At 34.8% G+C, this 25,999-nt stretch overlaps 2 pseudogenes; both read right to left on the bottom strand.

Annotated features, from left to right (window-relative positions):
* Positions 1-906: 906 nt before the first annotated feature.
* Positions 907-4,598, bottom strand: LOC132040923 (wall-associated receptor kinase-like 10; annotated as a pseudogene).
* Positions 4,599-5,262: 664 nt separating this feature from the next.
* Positions 5,263-25,981, bottom strand: LOC132039177 (wall-associated receptor kinase 2-like; annotated as a pseudogene).
* Positions 25,982-25,999: the final 18 nt, after the last annotated feature.

Here is a 25,999-nt window from a genome sequence, read left to right as displayed (position 1 = left end):
TAAAGCCTCAAAACTAAGCCTGCAAAACTCACGTATTCTCTGTATCAATAGGTCCGCACAGATCACTATACTTTTAGTAGTTTAATTGCATCATGAGAACAAACTTCAATTAACCCCTGAAACAAAATTACTTTTGTCTAATCCAAATTCCTTTTGTCAACTAATAGGAAGTTTCTGGCATACATCAGTCGAACAAAACAAATTTCAATCAGTCATTGCACTAATTCCTTTTCCTTCCTGAATAATATGCCATATAAGTTTAATTTATCATTGACATCAATATCTACCATACTGAGTCCCATAGTAGAGGCATTGAGCCACATCTGATGAACCACAGATAAAAGGAATCCCACCAGAATTATCTAATACGATATACAGAGCGAAAAAGATGACAAACTGATCAAAAGATACAACTGTAGCAACAAAAAGATTGCGCCACAAAATAAATAATCAAAGTTCGTAGGGTTTAAGAAGTTTATGTGAAAGAATGTGATGGAAAAGGGAAAACCAATACAAGGCTGGCGATAGGAAGGGATAAAGAAGGAAGGTTTGTAGTTTGTACCTTATTTGAGAATAGATGAATTAACAAACGGATCTTCCTCAATCCTCACTGGTAAATTTCTCTTCTGTTCTTTTTTTTTTTTTTTTTTTTTTTGAGAAGCCGTGTTTGGTTGAAGCGGCATGTGAGGCCGAAGGCTTTGGCTTATTGGGTGGTTTTTAAGAAGCGACTCTTGGGATTCTATGCTAGAGCACCGAACCGGGGGTTTTTTTCTTTTTTCACCTGATTTTTTTTAGAAGTGTGAAGTAGAAATTGCAAAAAAAGGAGAAAATAAATAAATATAAATGCTAGTCATTAGGAGTGCCACATCAGCGGCCCTTTGCCTGCTTTTATATATATATAAGATTATAAGAGATAAAACTTGAAGTTATAAAAGTTCCAAAAATTCCTTATTGCAATTCATTTTGAGACACTGAGTTCTGATTATCTTCTTCTGTACAATCAGAAGTATAACTATATGAACTTTCAGTTTTTGGAGAAATTTTATCTTGAGAACGCTCAGCATGAGGCATATCTTGCCTCAGTTTTCCTAGTTGGTCAAGTTCAACTGCTACCTCCTTCATGCTTGGCCTTTTCCTCGCATTAAATTTTAAGCATCTCTTGGCAAGCCACACAACAAGAATCACATGTTCATCCGCAACTTCTTTTACAATTTCAGTAGCTACGATCTCAAATATGCGATTCTGTTTCAATGATAATGTGAAACGTATGGCCAAACCTGGATCTTCTATTTCGCTTGAAGAGACAACTCTTTGACTTGTTAGAAGCTCAGCAAGAATTATACCGAAGGCGTAGACATCACATTTGTCTGTAAGTTGACCTGATCGGAAGTATTCTGGAGCTATGTAACCAAATGTACCCCCTACTAGTGTTGTTAAATGAGTCTTGTCAACAGACAAAAATCTCGAAATTCCAAAATCAGAAACCACTGCTCTAAAATTATCGTCTAGTAATATGTTGCTTGATTTTATATCTCTGTGAAGAATGGGAGTAGAAGCACATGAGTGCATGTAAGAAAGTGCCCCTGCTATTTCTGCAGCAATTCTCAAGCGATGATCCCACGATAATATTATTGCTGGGCGTGAAAGAATCTGAACATCCAACTCAGACTTTGAGGGAGTGGGATTAGAACTGTGACTAAGGTTTCCGTGAATATGGGATGACAAGGTTCCATTCGAGATGTACTCATAAACTAATAATGGGACTTGAGTTTCTAAGCAACAGCCAAGTACCTGTTTAAAATAGTAAACTTAAATGTTAAAGTTATGATTAAAGTGCTAGGTTCATTTATATCTTGAGTTATCTTCAGTGCTTAAAGTGAGTGACTATTGAGTTATCCCAAATTGTTCATTAATTATGATTGTGAATAGGAGCAAGAGTTGATGTAGTAGCACACTGTGTGCGCGTGTTGTGTAAGTCTAGTGTGTTATTTTGTAAGAGTATATGAATTTTCTAATATTGTTAGTGCGTTTATGTTCACCTCCCTCTTCCATCCTGTTTATGCATTACAGGTTTTTTAGTCTTTGAATTATGTTGTTCTCTTTCTCCATTTTTAATAATATGGTAGCAGGAGCGATGAAATATCAACAGTACCTTGACAATGTGTCTGTGATTTATTTGGGAGAGAATGAGTATCTCATTTATAAACTGTTCAATTTGATCTTCATTCACTGCATTGGATTTCTCACACCTACAATGCTTCCATCTGATAACATTCCTTTATAGACAGTCCCAAGCCCTCCTTTACCAAGAATTCGAATTTCATTGAAGTTGTCTGTTGCTTTCTCCAGCTCCTCTTTCAAAAAGTGCTTCAACAAAGAGTCACTAGTACTTTCTCCATTTAAGGGAATACGTTGTCGTAAAAGCAATCCACCATTCCTCTTGAAAAACTTTTGTTTAGCTTTTTTTTCTTCCCTCTTCCCGAGCCACATGCGTAGCCAAAGACAAACTGCTACCAGGATTACCAAAGTAAATGCTGCTACAATACCTGCTTGTGAGCAAACCACTATCTTTATAAACATACATAAATCCATATTTAGTATCTAAGAGAAATTTCTGGAAATGCAAAGCACACACTGAACTGGTGCTCCTCCTACTTCCCCTACGTCTCCAGGCCCCTTTGTAATTTGCAAACATAAATTATGTTGAGTTTCTAATTAGAATAAATGTCATAAAGATTTTAGTTAGGTCGTAACATGAAAAGGATCATGAATCTATTTGACAGTTCAAAGGAGTAATTTGTCTCAAATAAAAAGTTATAGAAAACATAAATTACTTTAACAAAGAAAAAAGAGGGGAAAAGAGACAAAGAAGAGAGTTATACGATACCCAAGCAGATTTGTATAAGGGGCATGTGTTTCACATTATTTGGCTCACAAAGAAAACTGCCTGGAGTATTAACACATCGAGTTTTGTTGGGACAACGCTTCCATTTTGGACTTGCACACTGGTTGATTGATGTCCGTGGAAATTAACAAGGAATCATCCATAAAAACAGAGATAAGTAACTGAGAAAACCAGACATATTACATGCTGAAACAAGTTAAAATACATTGTTAGTGTAAGATATTGAGCCCATTTGGATTGGCTTATTTTAATTGCTTTTAAGCTAAAACAACTTTTAAGCCAAAAGCCAAAAGCTACAATACCTAACTTATGGCTTATGCTTAAAATTCACTTAATATAGTCCATCCAAACGGGCTCATTGTTATATTTTTTCTCCCTCTATTTTACCGCACATTGTGGGATTTCATTGGATATGTTGTTGTTGTTGTTGTTGTTTTATTTTGTTTGTCTTAGTTTGAATTTTCACGAAGTTAAAAAATATAACGAATACATTTGGATCTTGTGGTATTAAACCAAAGGTGCCTATAGCATACCAAATGTACCCTTTGAATCTTGTGGTCTTAAATATTCCATGTCATTCCTATAAGGGTGTGTTATTAAGCGTAATATATGAGAATATCGGAATTAAAAACTTACTAAATATAAAAATATGACGTTGTTTTTGAAATAGACTAAAATGAAAGTAAGATATGAAAGTTAAAATGGAGGGAGTAATATAGATAAGTTAAATCCCAAAACATAAAAGAGAAATGGACCGGGGAATTAGTACCTTGGCATCCGTGAGGGAGGTAAGGGTTGCCTTGATAACCAGGAGAGCAATTGCATCGGTATCCCCCAGCAGGCCTTGTAGTGTCATCGATACACTTACTGTTCTTTCTACACGCATAATATTTTGGCCTTCTCATGGCTTTGTCGCAACTAACATTGCCAATGACCCAGTCCAACGCCATCCTTCCTTCATAATGATCTTCTTCTTTGCACTTACCAAGTAATTGAGTGAAGTTAGACTCAGAAAAGCCCTTTTCCACAATTAAGATATAGGTGCAATCGGTAGATGCCCACGATGTATTCTCCGTGTTCATTGTTCTTACAGACACACTTAACCGTCCTGCTATTTTCGAAAATGCAGACTGACAACAACCGTTACTCCCAGTGCAATAAGATGATGAAGCTGAAGAAGATGAAAAGTTATTGGTGATGTTGCTGCAGAAAGAAGCACATCCACTTACAATGTCTCCACTACTAGTGTCTAAATCTTTGACATCAGCATAAATGTCACACCCAATGGCTACTATAAAGTTCTTGCTGGAAAGACCAAAATACTCGGTGCTGGCTAACTGAGCATATTCATCACCGTCAATGTTCTTTCCAGATAATTTGTTGTAGAGTGACGGACTAGAACTAAGAACAACCGACACGGAGTCCATTGATATGTTTCGCAATTCAAATCTACAGTAAAAGCAGTGTTGTTAATGCAGCTCACTTCGAATTCTTCATTGAAGTAACACCCTTTTCCTATTCCAAATGGATAAGGAATGGTTAAGTGGCCGCATCTTTCTGGGCAGCCAGGTTTTGATGTAGATAATATTGCTGATGATGGCCATATTCTTTTAGCTGAAACTTGTGGCGTTTCTTTAGAAAACAGCCCAATGAGAAGAACAAAAAATGACCAGATGGGAATCTGCATCTTCTTGTATACTGGTATGTATTACTGCCTAATTCTCTGGTCGAATCATATCTTATAAATTATAATGGCACAATTTCTGCCGACATTTACTTTTGAAATAAAAGCTGCTAAGTCTACCCCACTTCTTTACAAACGAAAAAGTAATAACTTTAGAGGTGGAATCCATAAACTAAAACTTATAATTGTAATTTTGAAATGTCTTGGTCAAGCATCTCCTTGATTGGATTTGATACATGCCTTTACTATCTAGTGGATGCTTTCTCTTCACTTTCCTATTTCTTTCTTTGTTGTGTTTTATTTGGATTTGATACATGCCTTTACTATCTAGTTAGGCGTTAGTCTTTTTTACGCTTCACTTGTTCTTGTTGCTATTATTTCTCCTTGTTTGAAACTGGTGCTATGACCATTTTAGAGAACTTTGATTCCAGTTTTATATAGTGGAGCTTTATGGACCGGAGATCCCGTGGTAATTACTCTTCGTGTTGAAAAGGTTGTTCAATTGCTTTTGTCATATTTATTTTGCGATTAATATAATTTTGCTACGACCTTGCCCTGTCAAAATTATGGTGTTTTCTAAATTTTTCTGTTATTTTACAGTAATATCTAGTAGACAATGAGACTTCCAAATGCTGACGGTGGATGATGGTGATAGCTAATACTGGTGGTGATAGCTAAATCTTCATTTGATTATGTGTCTGTATGTACAATTACTTCAACATTACAAGAGATAAAACTTGAAGTTATAGAAGTTACAAACTTTCCTTTCAGTCATAATGCATTTCACTGTGAGACGCTGAGTTCTGATTATCTTCTTCTGTACAATCAGAAGTATAACTATGTGAACTTTCACTTTTTGGAGAACTGTTATCTTGTAAACACTCAGCATGAGGCATATCTTGCTTTATTTTCCTTAGTCGATCAAGTTCAGCTGCCACCTCCTTCATGCATGGCCTTTTCCTTGCATTAAATTTTAAGCATCTCTTGGCAAGTTTGGCCACAGAAAGAATCACATGTTCATCCTCAACTTCTTTTACAATTTCAGGGTCTACAATCTCAAATATACTATTTTGTTTCAATGACATTGTGAAACGTATGACCAAACTTGGATCTTCTGGTTTGTTTGAAGTGACAACTCTTTGACTTGTTAGAAGCTCAGCAAGAATTACACCGAAGGCATAGACATCACATTTATCTGTAAGTTGACCTGACCGGAAGTACTCTGGATCTATGTAACCAAATGTACCCCCTACTAGTGTTGTTAAATGAGTCTTGTCAACAGACAAAAATCTCGAAATTCCAAAATCGTAAACCACCGCTCTAAAATTATCGTCTAGTAATATGTTGTTTGATTTTATATCTCTGTGAAGAATGGGAGTAGAAGCAGATGAGTGCATGTAAGAAAGTGCCCCTGCTACTTCTGCAGCAATTCGCAAGCGATAATCCCACGATAAAATTGTTCTTTGAGTGCGACTTTGAGACATTAGGGTCAGAACTGTGACTGAGGTTTCTGTGAATATGGGATGACAAGGTTCCATTCGAGATGTACTCATAAACTAATAATGGGATTTGAGTTTCTAAGCAACAACCAAGTACCTGTTGAAAATAGTAAACTCAAATGTTAAAATTATGATTAAAGTGCTAGGTTCATTTGTATCTTGAGTTACCTTCAGTGCTTAAAGTGAGTGACTTTTGAGTCATCCTAAATTGTTCATTAATTATGATTGTGAATAGGAGCAAGAGTTGATATAGTAGCTCAGTGTGCGCGTGCGTGTATAAATCTAGTGTGTTATTTTGTAAGAGTATATGGATTTTTCTAATATTGTTAGTGTGTTACGTTCACCTCCCTCTTCCATCAATGTTTATGCCATTATAGGTTTTTTAATCTTTGAATTGTGTTGTTCTCTTCTTCCACTTATAATAAAATGGTGTAAGAGCGTATTCAAATGTCAAGAGTACCTTGACAATGTGTCTGTGATTTATTTGGGACAGAATGAGTATCTCATTTATAAACTGTTCAATTTGATCTTCATTCATTGCATTGGATTTCTTCACAGCTACAATGCTTCCATCTGATAACATTCCTTTGTAGACAGTCCCAAGCCCTCCTTTACCAAGAATTCGAATTTCATTGAAATTGTCTGTTGCTTTCTCCAGCTCCTCTTTCAAAAAGTGCTTCAACAAAGAGTCACTAGTACTTTCTCCATTTAAGGGAATATGTTGTCGTAAAAGCAATCCACCATTCTTCTTGAAAAACTTTTGTTTAACCTTCTTTTCTTCCCTCTTCCAGAGCCATTTGCGTAGCCAAAGACAAACTGCTACCAGGATTACCAAAGTAAATGCTGCTACAATACCTGCTTGTGAGCAAAGCAATTTCTTTATAAACATACATAAATCCATATTTAGAATCTAAGAGAAATTCCTGAAAATGCAAATAACACACTGAACTGGTGCTCCTCCTACTTCCCCTACGTCTCCAGGCCCCTTTGTAATTTGCAAGCATAAATTATGTTGAGTTTCTAATTAGAATGAATGTCATAAAGATTTTAGTTAGGTCGTAACATGAAAAGGATCATGAATCTATTTGACAGTTCAAAGGAGTAATTTGTCTCAAGTAAAAAGTTATAGAAAACATAATTTACTTTAACAAAGAAAAAAGAGGGGAAAGAGACAAGGAAGAGAGTTATACGATACCCAAGCAGATTTGTATAAGTGGCATGTGTTTCACATTATTTGGCTCACAAAGGAAACTGCCTGGAGTATTAACACAGCGAGTTTTGTTGGGACAACGCTTCCATTTTGAACTTGCACACTCGTTGATGTCTGTGGAAATTAACAAGGAATCATCCATAAAAACAGAGATAAGTAACCGAGAAAACAAGATATATTACATGCTAAAACAAGTTAAAATACATTGTTAGTGTAAGATATTGAGCCCATTTGGATTGGCTTATTTTAATTGCTTTTAAGCTAAAACAACTTTTAAGCCAAAAGCCAAAAGCCAAAAAGCTACCTAACTTATGGCTTATGCTTAAAATCCATTTAATACAAGCCCATCCAAACGGGCTCATTGTTATATTTTTTCTCCCTCTGTTTTACCCCACATTGTGGGATTTCATTGGATATGTTGTTGTTGTTGTTGTTTTATTTTGTTTGTCTTAGTTTGAATTTGCACGAAGTTAAAAAATATAACGAATACATTTGGATCTTGTGGTATTAAACCAAAGGTGCCTATGGCATACCAAAAGTACCCTTTGAATCTTGTGGTCTTAAATATTCCATGTCATTCCTATAAGGGCGTGTTGTTAAGCGTAATATATGAGAATATCGGAATTAAAAAGGGATAAGGCACTATTACCCCCTGTACTATACTCGAAGTTGCTACGACACACCTTACATTTTCCTGAGTCCTATTGCCCCCTAAACTTATTTAAAACGGAATATTTACCCCCATAAACGTTGTTGCCCACTCTTATATGGGAGAGTGACATACACTCAAATTATTGACATGTGTATTTATTTGTTTTAAAAATAAATTTCAGCTTACGTGTCAATTTTTTTAAAAATAAAATTAAAAAACTGATTTTTTTTTAATTGATTTTTAAAACCCCTTTTTATTTTTTTATTTTTTTTTGAAATTTTGATTTTTTTTTTAAAACCCATTTAAAAAAAAAAAAAACTGAAAAAAAGGGATTAAAAAACTGAATTTTCTTTTTAAAAAAATAATTTTAAAAACCAGTTTTTAAAAAAAAAAAAAATTAAAATTTCATTTTGTTTAGAACCCGTTTTTTTTTTAAAAAAAACAAAATTGAAAACATGAATTGTTTTAAAATATGGAAAAATGGATTTGTTAAAAATATGGAAAACTTGATTATTTTTTTAAAATGTCTTAAAAATCTTGATATTCATGATTTCATTTTCTTAGGACACTTTTATTTTTCAAATGAAATCCGAAAAAAGTGTTTTTCTTGTCAAAATGTGAAAAAATTGATTTTTTATAAAATTTTGGAAAAATTAATCATTTTTTTAAAATGCGGAAAACCCGTTTTTAAAACATGGAAAACCAGTTTTTAAAACTAAATTTGGAAAACTAGATTTATTTTCATATTTTAAGAAAATACAGATTTTTAAGAAAAAAAATTAAAATTTCCCGTTTTTTATGTTTCTCACTCTCTCAAAGAGAGTGAAACATACTCTCACCTCGCTTGATAAGCGAGGGGTAATTATTCCATTTTAAATAAATTTAGGGGGGTAATAGGACTCAGGAAAAGATAAGGTGTGTCATATCAACTTAGGGTATAGTTCAGGGAGGTAATAGTGCCTTATCCCAATTTAAAACTTACTAAATATAAAAACATGACGTTGTTTTTGAAATAGACTAAAAATGAAAGTAAGATACGAAAGTTAAAATGAAGGGAGTAATATACATAAGTTAAATCCCAATACAGGGGAATTAGTACCTTGGCATCCATGAGGGACGTAAGGGTTGCCTTGATAACCAGTAGAACAATTGCATCGGTATCCCCCACCAGGTCTAGTAGTGTCATCGACGCACCTAGTGTTCTTTCCACACACATAATATTTTCGCCTTCTCATGGCTTTGTCACAACTAACATTGCCAATTACCCAGTCCCACGCCATCTCTCCATAATATTTATCTTTGCACTTACCAAGTAATTGAGTGAAGTCAGACTTAGAATAGCCCTTTTCCACCGCTAAGAGATAGGTGCAATTGGTAGCTGCCCACGATGTTGTCTCCGTGTTCATTGTTTGTATAGACATATTCAACCATCCTGGCATTTTCGAAATTGCAAACTGACAACAACCGTTATTCCCAGTGCAATAAGATGATGAAGCTGAAGAAGATGAAAAATTATTGCTGATGTTGCCGCAGTAAGAAGCACATCCAATGGCTAAATCGTTGACACCAGCATAAATGTCACACCCAATGGCTACTAGAATGTTCTTGTCGGAAATACTGAAATTCTCGGTGCTGGCTGGCTGATGATATTCATCACCGAAAATGTAAATGTTCTTTCCAGATGATTTGTTGTAGAGGTGAGGATAAAAAGGAATAACAACCGTGAGGGAGTCCATTGATATGCTTCGCAATTCACGATCACGAATAAAAGCAGTGTTGTTAATGCAGCTCACTTCGAATTCTTCATTGAAGTAACACCCTTTTCCTATTCCAAATGGATAAGGAATGGTTAAGTGGCCGCATCTTTCTGGGCAGCCAGGCTTTGATGTAGATAATATTGCTGATGATGACCATATTCTTTTAGCTGAAACTTGTGGCGTTTCTTTAGAAAACAGCCCAATAAGAAGAACAAAAAATGACCAGATGGGAATCTGCATCTTCTTGTATACTGGTATGTATTACTGCCTAATTCTCTGGTCGAATCATATCTCTTATAATGGCACAATTTCTGCCGACATTTACTTTTGAAATAAAAGCTGCTAAGTCTACCCCACTTCTTTACAAACGAAAAAGTAATAACTTTAGAGGTGGAATCCATAAACTAAAACTTATAATTGTAATTTTGAAATCTGTTGGTCAAGCATCTCCTTGATTGGATTTGATACATGCCTTTGCTATCTAGTGGATGTGTGGGGTCCATCCCCATGATTGCAAAGAAAGAATTTGGCACCAGCCAAATTGCACCTTTTATCAAAAATAGTTGCAAAAGGTTGAATTTGGCACCGGTCAAATTAAATGCAAGTCTAAAAAATGGCACATTGCAAGGATAAGAAGTGTGAGGGATATTGTAGTGAGGTGGGAAAAATTAAAAGAGTGTTTTTTTTTTTGAGTGTGTAGTGGTCTTTGGAGTATTTTTATACTCGTGACTACATAATGTAAAATTCCTTATATAGTGATATCACCGCCTTCTGCTTGGCGTAGTTTTTTCCTTATTGAAGAGTTTTCACGTAAAATCTTGGTGTCATTATTCTTTGCATTTTATTCTTGCTGATTTAACCATAAGTTAGTGTTCCGCGTTTATCACTAATACCGTGAATATTATTTTTGCGGGTCTATGTTTGTTGTTTGGAATTTCTCTCTCTAACAGAAAGTGAAACTCTTGTATTGTCTTTTATTTTTCTCTTCCCATGTGAATGAAAAACGTGCTTCGATAGTTTGAACGGTGGAGGTCATGATTATAGCAGTAAATTTTGAATCATGAACAGCAGCCAGTTTAGCGGTATTCTTTCTTACTCTTCACTTGTTTTATTGTTACTATTTTTTGTCCTGCTATGACCAATTTTTACGGGAAGTTTCTAACATCCTATTTTTTGAAAAGGTTGACCAATTGCGTTTGTTCAAGTGGTCAATAAAATCGTGCTAATATGCGATTATGACTGTACACATGCATAAGACTTTTTTAACTTTACTGCCTTTTGATTATTATGTGACAGGAAAAATATTCCCTGAGAGTCTTATTATCGGACATTCAATGCAAATCAAAATAGACCAAAAGCTAACAAGAACGAGGTCTTTTATTAAAGGTTTTTAGCGGACAGTAGTGCTATAATCCCTAAAACACTTGTAGGGACCATATTTTTCAATCCCTCTATATTCTATTTGGTCACTATTTTTCTGTGCTTACAGATTTTAGAGGTGAGTTTGCTATGAAAGAAAGTGTTTTCCTAGAAAATATTTTTTGTAAAAATAAGTGGCTTTCTTATTAATTTTCTGGTGTTTAATATGTTGGCAGAAAAGTTGTCTCAAAGGCATTAATATAAAATCTAGGCAAACACTATCGAGGTGGGGTAGGGGGGTAGGAGTGTGGGGGTAGTGGAGTTGGGGGCTATGAAGGGATCGGGGTGGGATAGGGTGTGTTGGAGGATAGGGATGAATGAAATGTGGAACTTATTTTCCTCACTTCCACAAGGGAAGTTCATTTTTCTTATTTTTAAGAAACTTGTTTTCTTAGAGAAAATATTTTTTAAAAATTTCGACCCACTAAACAAGGAAAATTGAAAACCAAACACGCCCTTAGTGTCAATGTTTTCTGGTCCTAAAACGGAGAAAAAAATCTAGTATCTATATAGACATACAAAAAAAGGATTTTTAGCTACCAACATTTAGTGATGGGTTAAACATTTTTGTGCGATGAATTTAAATGGACAAACATGGTCAATGAGGATTTATATAGCTGAGTCAACTTATTTGGGATTAAGGTCTAACTGTTATTTGTTTTTCAGGAGAATAGTTTGGCGGGCATTTTCCTGCTTATTTTGTAGTAGAAGGGACCAAATGTTCATCATTTTTAGGGACCAATTTTTCCTTCCTTCATAATAAAGTGTAAGTGATAAATAAATAAAAACACTTCAAAGGTTAAAAAAATTGAAAGCAATTTCTATTTGGCCTTTCGTGTTTGTGCGTTCTCTTTGATAAAGTCACTCAATCTGCACTTACAAGTTTTATTCACTTGTTAATTTATCAAATTGTATGTTCATACCATAATTTTTTGATTGTGGTGGATATCTTAGTGGGAACGGCACTTTAATCTTATTTTTGTTTTTTTATTATTTGGTGTCCGGTATAGCCTGATTAAATGTGAAACTCATGTATTGTCTTTTCTTTTCCTTCCTATGTGAATGAAAAAAGTTCTCTGGATTAAACCTATCTTTTTATGGCTCATTACTCATGTTCTAAATCATTTTAAAGATCTGATTTTAGGTTTGGTATGTTTATGATACAAGGAGAGAAAAGGGGGTGGGGGGGGGGGGGGAGGGAGCATTTCATATGAGAAAATTTCCTTTTTGCTGCAGAATTTTTGTGCAATCGGTTAGCTTTGATTTTTGCATTTTTGATTCATCATTGTTGGATTGAGCTGATTTTTTGTTTTTGTTTTTTACGGGGAGTTTCTAACATCGTGATCTTAATTTGAACAGTGGAGGTCGTGATTGTAGCTATAAATTCTGAGTCACGAACAATAGCTAGTTTTCAGTGTGTTATTCTTTTCTTACTTTGCACTTGTTTTGTCTTCGTGTTGAAAAGGTTGTTCAATTGCCTTTGTTCAAGTGGTCAACAAAATCGTGCTAATATGTGATTATGAGAGTACATTGATGCCTAACTCTTTCTTACTTTACTGCCTTTTGATTATGATGTGGCTGGAAAAATAGTCGCTGAAAATTTATTATGGTCCAAAAACAAAGTCCCGCAGACAAAAAGATCACGCTTTTAGCGATGTGTCTTGAAAAGCCGCACTAAAGGATGTAATGTAGGCGTCTGTCAATGTAAGCGTTAATTGATTCTTTCGTGATTCAAAACGACATACAGGTCACACGGGAGCATAATCTTATTGTGGTCCATTCCATAAAATCAGAATACTAAAAGTTAATAACAATGAGGTTAAATAATTGGTGTTATAAGGTTTTTAGCACACAGTAGTACTATAGTCCCTAAAACACTTGTAGGGACCACATTTTTAGATCCCTCTATACTCTATAGCCTATTGGGTAGGGTTGTTCAAAACCGAACTGATACCGATAACCCAACCGCAAAATTGGCTTATTGGTATTGGGTTATCGAATTAGCGGTTGGAGAATGGATTAAAATTTTATAGTTAACAGCTTATCGGTGCGGGGGCGGATTACTCAATTATCTTATCGGGTAAACCGTTAACCCGCTAAGAATTTGTCATATTTATATTCTTACCCCTAACATATAAAATATGTATTGTGAATTTGTAAAACTAAAGCTAATGCCTCAACCTAAAATATGTATCTCTGTTTCTGTTAATTGTGAAAGCTGGTTGTTTTCTATCAATTAATTCATTCCCTGTTTCTTGTTTGCATATATTGTAGTTTGCTAATTTTCTTGGGAAAAATATTGCTACTTGCTACGTTATTGTTACTAATATTGAATCCAACATTTCAATCTTCTTGGTTATATTCCTATCCATTTTTTAGGGATATATCAGTATCTTCTTTTATAACCCGGACAGTGTAAAATAAGGTGAAACTATTACATTTTGAGTCACTTTAAAGGCAGGTAATTTCCTTCACTACATGTGATTTTATCATTCATTTTTCTCTTAGATTTAACCGATACACCGCCCGATAGCCGTCTAACAATTGCTAACCCGATATCGAACCAACCAATATCTTATATGTTGGCTAGCGGATTAGTGCTTTTAAAAGCCGATAACCGTTAGGCCGAACCGTTAAGCGTAATTATCCTTCCGATTCGCCCGATAAGCAGCCTACTATTGGGTCACTATTTTTGTGCTATATAGACATACAAGAAAAAGGATTTTTGACTACCAACATTTAGTGATGGGTTAAACATTTTTGTGGCATGAATTAAATGGAGAAATGTGGATAATAAAAATTTATATAGTCGACTCAACTTATTTGGAATTGAGGTGTAATTGTTATTTACTTTTTAGGAAGACAATGTTGGTGGGGCATTGTCCTGCTTATTTTGGAGTATAAGGGCCAAATGTTTGTTGCTTCATAAAAAAAAAAATGTAAGATAAATAAATTAAAAACAATTCACAGGTTAAAAAGAAAAAAAAAAAAGCAATTTCAATTTGGCCTTTTGTTTTCGTGCATTCTCTTTGATAAAGTCAATCAATCTGCATTTACAAGTTTTATTCACTCGTTAATTATTTGTCAAATGGTAAGAATGTAGTAGATTTTTAATTGTGGTGATATCGTAATGGGAATGGTACGTTAAATCTTTTCATTTTGTCCGGTATCTTCTGGTATCCGAATTGAAGCCCAATCAATTCGAATATGTGTCACGTAAGACCTGTTAAAGGGATTTTTATAATTCAAACTCAAAATCTATGATTAAGAATGTAAGATGTTATTCATTTCACTGGAGTAGTTTGTTGTGGTAGTCTATTTCTTGGACATGGGAAGAGTTGGGTTGGTATCTCTCTGTGTTTGGGTATATTTCTTGTTTATATATACGGGAGTTTCTATAAGGTGTATCTACATTCTTCTTCTTCTTCTTTTTTTTTTTTCTCTCTCTGTGTGTGTGGGGAGGCGGGGGGGGGGGGGGTGGTGAGAATAAGGTGTATCTATGTTCTACTAGATATGAATTGTACTCTTAAGTAGTATTTGTAGGCGTTCAATTATATTTTCAAAATATAAATTGATCATCAAAATTTTCAGCTACGAATGACAGAGAATTATAATGGAGATCACTCTTTACAACAATTGTCTCTTCTATTTCTATAAAATTAAACAATAACTTATAAATTATCGAAGTTACCACAATAAACATCAAAGGATTATGTACTTTAATACTCATTTGAGCATTATGTGAAAAATATACATCAAATTAAATAATTAATTTTAATAGTATCCTTTCTCAAATAAAGAGAATAAAAGGCATGAACAAAGATTAACGTGATATAAATTAAAGTAACTTAATGAGGTAGTAAAATTAAATTTTATATAACTTGTTTAATGTTTAAAAATGACATTAACTGATGATAAAATAATAAACATTTGGAAGTATTCCATATAAATTATACATATTATTCTTTTTCAATTAAAGAAAAAGTATAGTCTTCTTTACTTAATACTATAGTATATTAGTAAAAGTATGTTTTTTTTAAGGAGATAAGATAGTTACTTTTATTTATGTAGATATATCATATGTTAATTTTCATAATGAAACAATCTAATAATTAAAATAAAATAATTCTAAGATAATTTATTAATAGCTAAAAATTACTCATGGAAATCAAGTACAAACAATACATATTAAATAAGTTTATGGCATATATATTGTTAGAGTAAAGAAATTTTATTCATTTATCTATTATAGTGTGTAAACGGCCATATTTTAAGATTGCAATTTTCACTTTTTATGAAGACTTACTTATATATATATATATATATATATATATATATATATATATATATTCTTATGTGACATGGTAGTAAAAATTCTTTATTTTTATTGTGTATTACTTAAATTAAATTCTCAAGTTAATTAAGCATAGAAATCGTACCCTCCTTCCTATTTTATAAGAGGGTGATTGCCTGAGAAGGAAGTTTAAAAAATAATGGAAGATTTTTTAAATTTGTAGTCTAAAATAAATCATAGAAATTTGTGTGGCTAGAAATCATTTTATTAAGAGTAAAAAGATAAATTTAAAGTTGAATTGTTACTAATATAGAAAAGGTGTATTTCTTTTTTAAACTGACTAAAAAATGAAAGAAAGATCACATAAATCAAACTATGAGAAGTATGAACAAAACTCATCATCTATTAATTTTTTAGGTTTGACAAATTTTACTTTTAGAATTACCTTTAAACATATGAAAGTTTTCAATTAGAAATTGCTTTAAGATAATGTGGATAGATGAATACCTTTTACATATTTATTTATAATACTTTTTATTATTCTATTACAATAACTATTTTGTGCAATAATCAAATGTGCAAATAACAATTAATTCTTGCTTTCGTATGGACATTCGAATAAATAAAATTGAACATTTCACATCATAAAAAGGGGATAGAAAAGTGCAATTCTCTAAAACAAATGAAAAATAAAAATAGACTAATCATTAATTAATACTGACACAAAACGTTTAAGGAAAGTTGTAGTGGGGACATGTGGGATCCCTATAATATGTGACATCACTTGGGACAACAATTGTCATTCAGAAAAAAGGTCTTGGTTTTTTTTTGTCATTGGGTATTTATGATCAAGCTTGAAGCTTGAGGCATAAGCAAAAAATGCAGGAGTTTTCTTGAAATGGACTATGATGCCCTTGGTCGTCCCACTTATTCATCTTTCTATATAATAGAAATAGAAAATATGGGGGTTGTGTGTGCCTTTAGTGGGAAAAGCAATTTGGTACCGACCCAAGTATGTAATCCGTTAATAGTTGAGATAAAATATGCTCCCATAGTTCAAAATTAGTCTAAATATACTCTTATTCACTAATGATGAAAGTTTTCCAACATGTGGCCTTTTTTATATGAGAAAAAATCTCAAATTTGCCACTGAACTTTGTGAATTGGTCTGAATTTGGACCTGAACTTCGCAAAATTGTGCATATTTCATTTTTTCTCAACCACCATCTGCCATCGCTCTAAATGAATCACCATTATAACAATTGATGCTGTAATCACCATTATAACAATTGATGCTCTATCTCCACTCTAAGAAAAACACCCCTTGAAACTCAACGTTATTGCACCACCACTTCACCTCAATGACACTCACAAAATGAATACATAAAAATTCCACACGAAAACCACCTCATTCAAGCGGTCTCTCTATCACCTTCATCTTTACTATTTTTTTTTTCATGTCACTATTTTAGGGAAAAGTGTCAAAAATGCCCCTCTACTTTGGAAAAAGGCTAAAAATATCATCCATTACAAATTTGGGTCAAAAATACCGTTCCCGTCATTAAAATTTTCAAATATACCCTATCTTAACTGAAATCCCCAACATAACCCGATTTCATTTTTAAACACGCTCCATTTAAACTCGACTCAACTACATAAAAAACCCATATGCGACCAACTTGTTCCCGAGTACTACATCTGAAGCCACTAGGCACATGAGCCACTTGGCACTGGAGCGGTTCTTTCTAAATCTTTGTGTTGGGGGGTGATTGTTTCTTGCTACTTGCTAATGGGAATGCCATTTTTGGGAAGGAAAAATGGTTGCCCGTAAGATGTTTGTTTAAATGCTTGAATGAATTCATTAACTGTGAGAGGGGTATTTCACCGTCATGTTGAAATGGTTGCCTGTAAGATGTTTGTGTAAGTGTCTGGATGAATTCTTTAGCTTTGTGAAGGATATTTCACTGTCATGTTGTTCAAAATGGTTGCCCTTAAAGTGTTTGTTTTAAGTAGGCGTTTGGTCATAGCAACCAAAAAAAATTCACTTTTTTGGAATTTTTGAAGTTGGAGTTGTGTTTGGCCATAGTTTTTGAAAATACTATTGGGTTGTTGAAATGTACTTTTTCTAAAAAACATAAAATATGAATTATACCCCCAATTTCTAAAAACTAGCAAAACCACCCAAAACAATTAATAAACATAACCAGTGCTAGAAATATATCAACTATACTCTAGATCAGCTTATGGAGTGCCCAAAACTGATAGTTTTTTTTTTTTCTATCAAAGGGCTACAACTGGGAGGTTTACTGGTCTACACAAAAAATATAGTATCTCTAAATATGGCTTTGTTGCAAAATGTCCACCTACTTCTTTTCTTTTAGAGGCTTTTTAGCACATGATGTTGAATGTTGTTGGAGTGGAGAGCAATTTAGCAACTGAGCAACATAACTTGCCTCTAACCAGGGAAAAAAATTGTATGAACTTTTAGGATAAAAATTGAGCAACATAAAAACTTTTAGGGTAAAAATTGAAAATAGAAAAACAAAAGTAATGGTCCAAAATAGAAAATGGAAAAAGTGAAAAAAAGGTTTTGGTTATTTTTCAAAAGTCCAAATACAAGTTGTATTTGGAATTTTTGTGGCCAAACACCATGAAGCGAAAAAAAATTTCAGAAAAAAGTGAATAATTCTCATGGCCAAACGGGTCCTTGTCTGAATGAATTCTTTAGACTTGTGAAGGATATTTCATTGTCGTGTTGATTCAAAATGGTTGCCCGTAAGGTGTTTGTTTAAGTGTCTGAATGAATGCTTTAGCTATGTGAAGGTAATTTCACTGTCGTGTTGATGCTCGTAAGGTGTTTGTTCGAGTGTATGAATGAATTTTTTAGCTTTGTGAAGGATATTTCACTGTCATGTTGATTCAAAATGGTTGCGTGTAAGGTGTTCGTTTAAGTGTCTGAATGAATTCTTTAGCTTTGTGGAGGGTATTTCATTGTCGTCTTGATTCAAAATGGTTGCCCGTAAGGTGTTTGTTTAAGTGACTGAATGGATTCATTAGCTTTGTGACTGTCATGTTGATTCAAAATGGTTGCCCGTAAGGTGTTTATTTAAGTGTCTGACTGAATTCTTTAGCTTTGTGAAGATATTTCACTGTCATGTTCATTCAAAATGGTTGCCCGTAAGGTTTTTGTTTACGTGTCTGAATGAATTCTTTAGCTTTGTGAAGGATATTTCACTGTCGTGTTGATTCAAAATGATTGCCTCATATGGTGTTTGCTTAACTGAAACTCACCTGGGGTATGCGCTAGCGCCCTTGACAGGCACTGCCGGTGTCTGAAATCTGAAAGAGAACCTTGATCTATGGCTAAACCTCAACATGATCACCATGTGGAACATAAACATAATAGATTCATAATCACTTAATACGATATTGATACGCCCAAATTACACCTTTAATAGTAGGAGTAAGCGGTCGTTGTCAAATATAGAACCCAACGAGGTTAGATCGAATCCAATAGAATACAATTAAGAAATATACTTGTCGAGTGTAACGCTGACTCTTAATCTATATTTCGAGGGAAGAGGGAATATAATAATGTTTGATTTTGGTCTTTGACCATTACGTCTATGCTTTGTTGATATGAGATTTAACTATTTGGAAGTCGAACTAAGGTTGTGGTTCCAATGGAAAGTAATGCACTTGGGTTTCACTTCAACTCATTTCTATACATAAGTGTAGTAGACCAAGGGTCACTTAACTCTTCCCAAACGTTTTCTGTTACACCCCGCACTGTCAGAGCATGAGCATGCCACGTACTTCACCGTAGTAATGGAGTATCGGAGATGTCCCATGAAGTTTTGGAAGGTACAAGCCATGGGAAGTACGTAACAATGAAGTAAAGGATGAATTACGATCTCATAAGTCGTAACCGGGAAGGACAACCTTGAAACACAAGAACATGACCATTATCGAGTATAATAAATGATAAATATCATATAGGGGAGTTTTGGAAGATTCTGGGACCAAGCAAATCAAAGAAAATAAATTTGTCAAAAATTTGAAAAAAAGGTTTAATTAAGGATTTAATTTTCGGGTCAACTTTGGAGGGGTATATCTCCAGGCATATTAGAAATTTTAAGGTGTTTCAAAGCCTAAAATGAAGTTCGTCGAGTCTAGTTTCCAACGCAACAAACGGCTCGTCGATACGACGTCGGAGTAGAGAATTATGGACGTTATAAGTTAGATAAGGCATAGAGGCGTGGGCAGTAACGACCCATTTGTCGTTTAGCACTTTTTAGGCCTAATATTCCTAAAACACCTTTTTTTCGTGGTCTAATCTTGCTGTCTATAGTCTCTGCGATAACGTGATTCGGTTATTTAATTGACGAGTTTTAGTCTATCTTTGACATGTTCTAAAGGAGGAGAATGTTTGGCACCTATATAGTTATTCGCGAAAGAATCAACGTGAGATAGAAACTCGGATTTTTTTGTCTAGAATAATAATTTTACTTAGTACAAGAATATATTGTGGTGTTAAGTTAAAATTAGTGGCAACAATGAGAGCATATATATATATAACAAAAAAGTGAGGATTTTGAGAGATTTCAAGTTATATTGAGTATTAATCGTGGTCCATAGTGCAACGTGTAGTCACGATTATAGTTTTGTCATACAAGTTGGGAATTGGCTTGTATGATTCAAAGTAAATATTGAAGATATTGTTGCTCTAGCAAGAATAAGTATGAATATCTCGTTACTAATTATTAATTGAGTGGAGCATGGGTTATTTACTAACCAAATGAGATAAAGTTATTAAATACAACAAATAAGTTGGATAGTTGAGAAACTCTTGAAACATCAAGGGATGTTTGACTGGAGCTCAAGTCACCAACTCTATGCAGAGAAGTCAAGTTGTCAAGGTGATAATGTTGTGATGTAGATGTGTTGGTATTTTGTGTTGTTGGCGGTGGTCATTGGGGATTGTATGGTCAGAATCTTGCCAGGCATATAAACCGGGAGATCGTTTTGGTGGAATTTGGACTGATTCTAAATGGATTTAAATTGAAAAGAATTGCTTAAGATACATGTTAGTATGAAAATGGTTAACAACGTCAAGCTTAACAATAAGTAGTGAATGGTTTACTTGATAGATTTACGAATTTTATGATCGAAGGATAAATGTTGAATAGTTAAGGAGACCAAAAGGTATGTTAAGGCTATTCCTCTTTCTTTTAAAGGCATGATTCTTTTCCTACCAACCCATGCATTAATTCCATAAAAATCCTGTTTTCAAGAATGTTAGAGATTCATATGACTCTTAAAGTTTTTTTTTACGATGCTAAAGATGAATAATTTTTTTATGATAACCATAATTATTGATGTTGTATTGGGATTTATTTATCAAAGCTCCAAGGCACACCGGATTTATGTTATTGAAGAGGTGATTTTATTCATAAAGAGATTTCCAAGTACGAAGGAGCTTTATATTATTGGCGAGGTTACGGTTTACTTTATGCTATCCGGAGAAACGTATGTTAGTAGTTGCAATTTCTTAATTTCTTCATCAAGTTGCGGGCTTGTCGATAATCTCACCTTAAAACCCTTGTTCCTTCAAGGTGGGATAAACGATGATGATTGATCCATTGCGGTGAATAGGTTGACCTGAGCACGCATCCCATATTCGACCTATACGTCACTCCGATATAGTCGTGGGCTCAATATGGATTGACCTCATGCATGCTTTATATATATGTATGTATTTTCTCACACCGCGAGGCCACGCGATAGTAAGAGTTTCCGGCATGGCACGTAGACGTGACCACCGAGCAAGTGGTGCATATGATATCGGGCGGTCCCCGAATGCGAAGGTACGTGTGTACGCGGGTTAACGATGATAACATCGAGCCTTAATGGTCCTCAGTACGATACTATATATATGACACCGAGCCGGATGGAATCAACGGTCCGGTACGGTCCCTTGTGACCATCATTATGTATATGTATAGAAATATTTTTTTTTATATGGTTAACCATTGTCGGCCTATGTAAGACGACATCCGCCTTACGAGGCATCCAGGCATGTCAAAGACGTTTGTGTTATCTCTCTTATTCCATGTTACCTTCCATATCTATATTATGTCGTTATTCAGTCTGCCTTACATACTTAGTACATTATCGAAGGGCACCGACGTCCCTTCTCGTGCGGACGTTGCCACCGATGGCACACTATGCCGTAAAATTCAGTAGAGCAAAAAGGGAGATGAGGATCGACCCATAGGTGTTCTATCGGATTATTGAAGAGCAGCAAGAATAAGGTATGAATATCCACTTACTACGGAGATTAGAGTCGTAAGTTATTTGGAATTGTCCTTATGATCATTGTATTCTATGTTGGTAAGCTCGTAGGACGTGTGTGCACAAGCTAAAGATGTTTTATACTGAACAATAGCGGTTCATACACAGTATAATAGGCTATCTTTTTTAAAGGGCCTTGCCTTTACTCGTTTCCTTATTTTGTGATCTTGATATTTTATCGTTAGCCTTGCTCCAAGGCTTTATGATATATGTTATGTCGGTACAAGCTACGAGGTGATCGCTTCCGCATACGTACATATGTGCGGGATAAACGACGAATGATCCTGACATTCCGATATGTTGGGCCTTTCTCGTGCGCAGTGTTCTTGCGCAGGCCGGGCATGGCACGTAGATGTGACCACCGCGCTTATAATGTTCAAATTAACGGATAAGTTAGGTGGTTCCCGGCCACTATGTATATGTATAGAAATGTTTTTTTTTTAATGGGACATCTGAGGCATCCGTCATACCTTGGTTCCATGTATGTTGGTATGACAAATTGGTGGATGGATCGAGCTCGTCCTCGGAATGTCTACAAGCCGTGTCCATATTATTGCAGTCTTGTTGCGGGCCTTGTCGGCTTTATGATATATGTGCGCACACACTTATAAAATGACGCCGCAGTAGCATTTAGGAACCATCGACCTTTCTTTCTTACCTTAGATAATGCCATAGAGCAAATCATAGGACCATGATGTTCCCGATTCTAACCCCAAATGTTTTGATCATGGATAAGTTAGCCGATTATGCCATTACGAGGTAATTGCCGAGAATTGAAGTTGTTCATTCAAAGGTATGTTTCCCCGTTTTATTAATATGGATAGACGTTGATAGCGAGAACTTCGAGCAAGATATTACGGGTATTTGTGATTGCTCTATGGGCATTGGATGTGTTTTCCGGGTCCGTGTGAATGAGGTAGTATGAATTATAGAGGAAACTCTGTCGAAATTTTTACAAATTGAATTATTTGCATGTCTATAGAGAAAGAGTAAAGGGAAAATATGACCATGCCCATTTAGTAAGTCATGATTGAAGGGACAACTATGAGTCGCTTTCAAAGAGAAGTTTTAGAATGATCTTAATTTAATTTAAAGGAGGAAACCTGGAGGGAAAAATAATTAGTAGTTAAAGAAACCAGAATGAGTTGCATCCGAGATTTCGGAGGATTGAGACCTGTTGGAAACATAAAAAAAAGTTGACATTAGGAACTCAAATACGGTGTTACGATTTATAGATTAGATTGGTTAGTAAGAGATAACAAAGAGATATTGATATGGAAAAGAAAGTTAACGAGTACGAGAAAGTTCCACCTTAGAAGTGTATATATATATATATATATACGAGATCAAGATGGGTTTGTATTCATATATATATATATATATATATATATATATATATATACGAGATCAAGATGGGTTTGTATTCATAGTGGAATGTTCTGCAAACTTTCAGGTAGATATTATTAAGTGGCAAATTGGTCTTTGCAGCTCCAAGGTGAAGCTTGCTTGGACTGTGCATAAATCTAGACACTACTCCAACAGAGAAAGCAACATCTTGCCTTGTATGAGACAAGTAGTTTAAACCACCAACAAGACTTCCAAAATAAGTTGCATTTTCCATTTCAGTACCATCATCATGACACAACTTCTCATTGATATTCATCGTAGTTAAAGAATCCTTTACAATTTACCATGTTAAACTTTTTCAAAGATCGTTGCAGATATTTTCTTTGTGAAAGGAATATGCCATCCATTCCTTGTTTCACCTCAAGACCAAGAAAATTATGCAATAGACCCAAATCAGACATCTCAAAATTCTTCATCATGCAATCTTTAAATTCAGCAATGATAGTCTCACTCAAACTCATATATATCATATCATCAACGCAAAGACATACCACCAAAAAATCATTTTTTCCTTCTCGTTTTATATAAAGAGTAGGCTCATTGTTACTCCTTTCGAAACCACTCTCCTGAAAATAAGAATCAATTTTGAAGTACCACGCCCGAGGCACTTGTTTTAAGCCATAAAGTGCTTTTTTTAACATGTAAACCTTATCTTTTTTGCCATTAACTACAAAACCTTCAGGTTGTGAGACATAAACTTCCTCTTCCAAATCACCGTTTAACAAGGCAGATTTAACATCAAATTGGTACACTGGCCAATTTAATTAAGTTAACCAAAAGCTAAGAAAGTTCTCACAGCTTCAAAGCAACGGCAACAGGAGAAAAAGTTTCGTCGAAGTTGATATTTTGTTGCTGGGAATAACCCTTTGCGACAAGCCTTCCTTGTGTTTTTGGATGCTTCCATCCGCATGATACTTGGTTTTAAACACCCATTTGAGCGCAATAGCTTTCTTTTATTCTGGCAAATTGACCAAATCCCAAGTCTGATTTTTTTGAATAGCCAACAGCTCCTCTTCCATAGCTTTGCACCATTTATCCTCTTTTTCATCATCTTCAAATCAAATAGGATCTGAAACAAGTAAAGCAAAAGTACAAGATGTATTGTCAGCATATTTTGGATTTGGTTTTCTATCCCTTGTTGATCTTCTCAACGGAATTGGCCCCTTAAGGTTCTTCTAGCGTTGAGAAGCTTGCGGTGCCAACGATGAGGTAGCCGATGGACTCACAGTGAAGGATCCGTCGTACGCTCTTGATCAACAACATCATCGTAGGCAATAATTGAAAATTCGAGTTTTCATTCCTGAATTAAAGTGCTTGTCGCTTCATCAAACACAACATTTCTATAGACTATAATTTTGCCACTTATCGGATTATATAGCTTATAAGCTTTGGATTGTGCTACATCCAACAAAGATACATTTTTCGATTTTTCATCAAGCTTACGTCGAGCCGTTGAATTCATTAAAGTATAAGCTATACATCCAAATACACGTGTGTCGCTTTACCTTGGGCTTGTAACCTCTTCATGCTTCATATGGTGTTCGATTGAAAACGGCTTTGGTGGGTGAAATATTCAAAGAATAGACAAGAAGCAGCAATGTCACAAATTTCCAAAACACTTTGGTACACCTCTAGCTTGCATCATGCTTCTTCCCATCTCGACAACTGTGTGGTTCTTTCTTTCGGCTACACCATTCTGCTCAGGTGTATAAGGTGTTGTGAGCTCCCTGTGTATTCCATTTTCTTATTGTGAGGAGTCAATTCATTTGACATAAACTCACCACCTCTATCTGTCCAAAGAGTTTTGATTCTACATCCACTTTGCCTCTCAACAAAAGATTTAAATTTCTTGAAATTCTCAAATGTTTTAGATTTAAATTTCAAGAAATATATCCAACTAATACGACTATAATCATCAGTAAAAAGCAGAAAGTATCGACTTCCCTTAAGGACTCAACACTAATAGGACCGCACAAATCAGCATGTACTAACTCAAGACAAACAGAAGCTCTCCAAGACTTGCCTACGGGAAAAACCTTTTTACTTTGTTTTCCATAAACACAACTTTCACAAAAATCAAGATTCTCAACTTTTGGCAATCCAAAAACCATTTCCTTTTGGCTCAATAACTTCAACCCGTTAACATTTAAATGCCCATAATGCAAATGCCACAGTCTAGTTTCATTATCTCCACTAGCGACCATAAGACACTTCTCAACCATTGAAACTTCTAAAGGAAACATTTTATTATTAGTCATTGGAGCTTTAGCAATGGTTTGCCCGTATTTCTTACTTCTAATAATGCAAAAACCATCATCAAAAGAAATTGAGTATCCGCTAATCATTAGTTGTCCAATGCTAAGAAAATTATGAGATAGACTAGGAACAAACATCACATCTTCTAAAATCTTGGCATTACCTTGGCTGGTCATAGTGCTAACAGTACCTTTGCCTTCTACTTGGATGTTTTTGTTGTCTCCTAGCCTCACGTCTGATTTTTTGGACTCATCAAGCTCCTTGAATAATGATCTTGTCCTTACATATGATTGGAACATCCACGTCCAAAATCCAAACATGGTTGGGAATCTGTTTTTCACAATAAAGGGCCATAAATAGCTTACTTTCATCATCATTTTTCTCTGCAAAACTTGCTTGGTTATTCTCATCCTTCTGCTTTTGCCAACAATAAGCTTCCTTATGACCTCGGTTTTTCGCAATAGTTGCACGTAAATGTCCCATTTTGCTTCTCTTCGTTTGAACCTCCTCTATCTCGACCTCTTTCTCGTCTCTTCCACGACATCTTCCACTTTAAAACCAC

The sequence above is a fragment of the Lycium ferocissimum genome, chromosome 12 (assembly GCF_029784015.1).
Source record: "Lycium ferocissimum isolate CSIRO_LF1 chromosome 12, AGI_CSIRO_Lferr_CH_V1, whole genome shotgun sequence".
Classification (NCBI taxonomy): domain Eukaryota; kingdom Viridiplantae; phylum Streptophyta; class Magnoliopsida; order Solanales; family Solanaceae; genus Lycium; species Lycium ferocissimum.
This window is presented reverse-complemented; position numbering and strand designations above follow the sequence as displayed.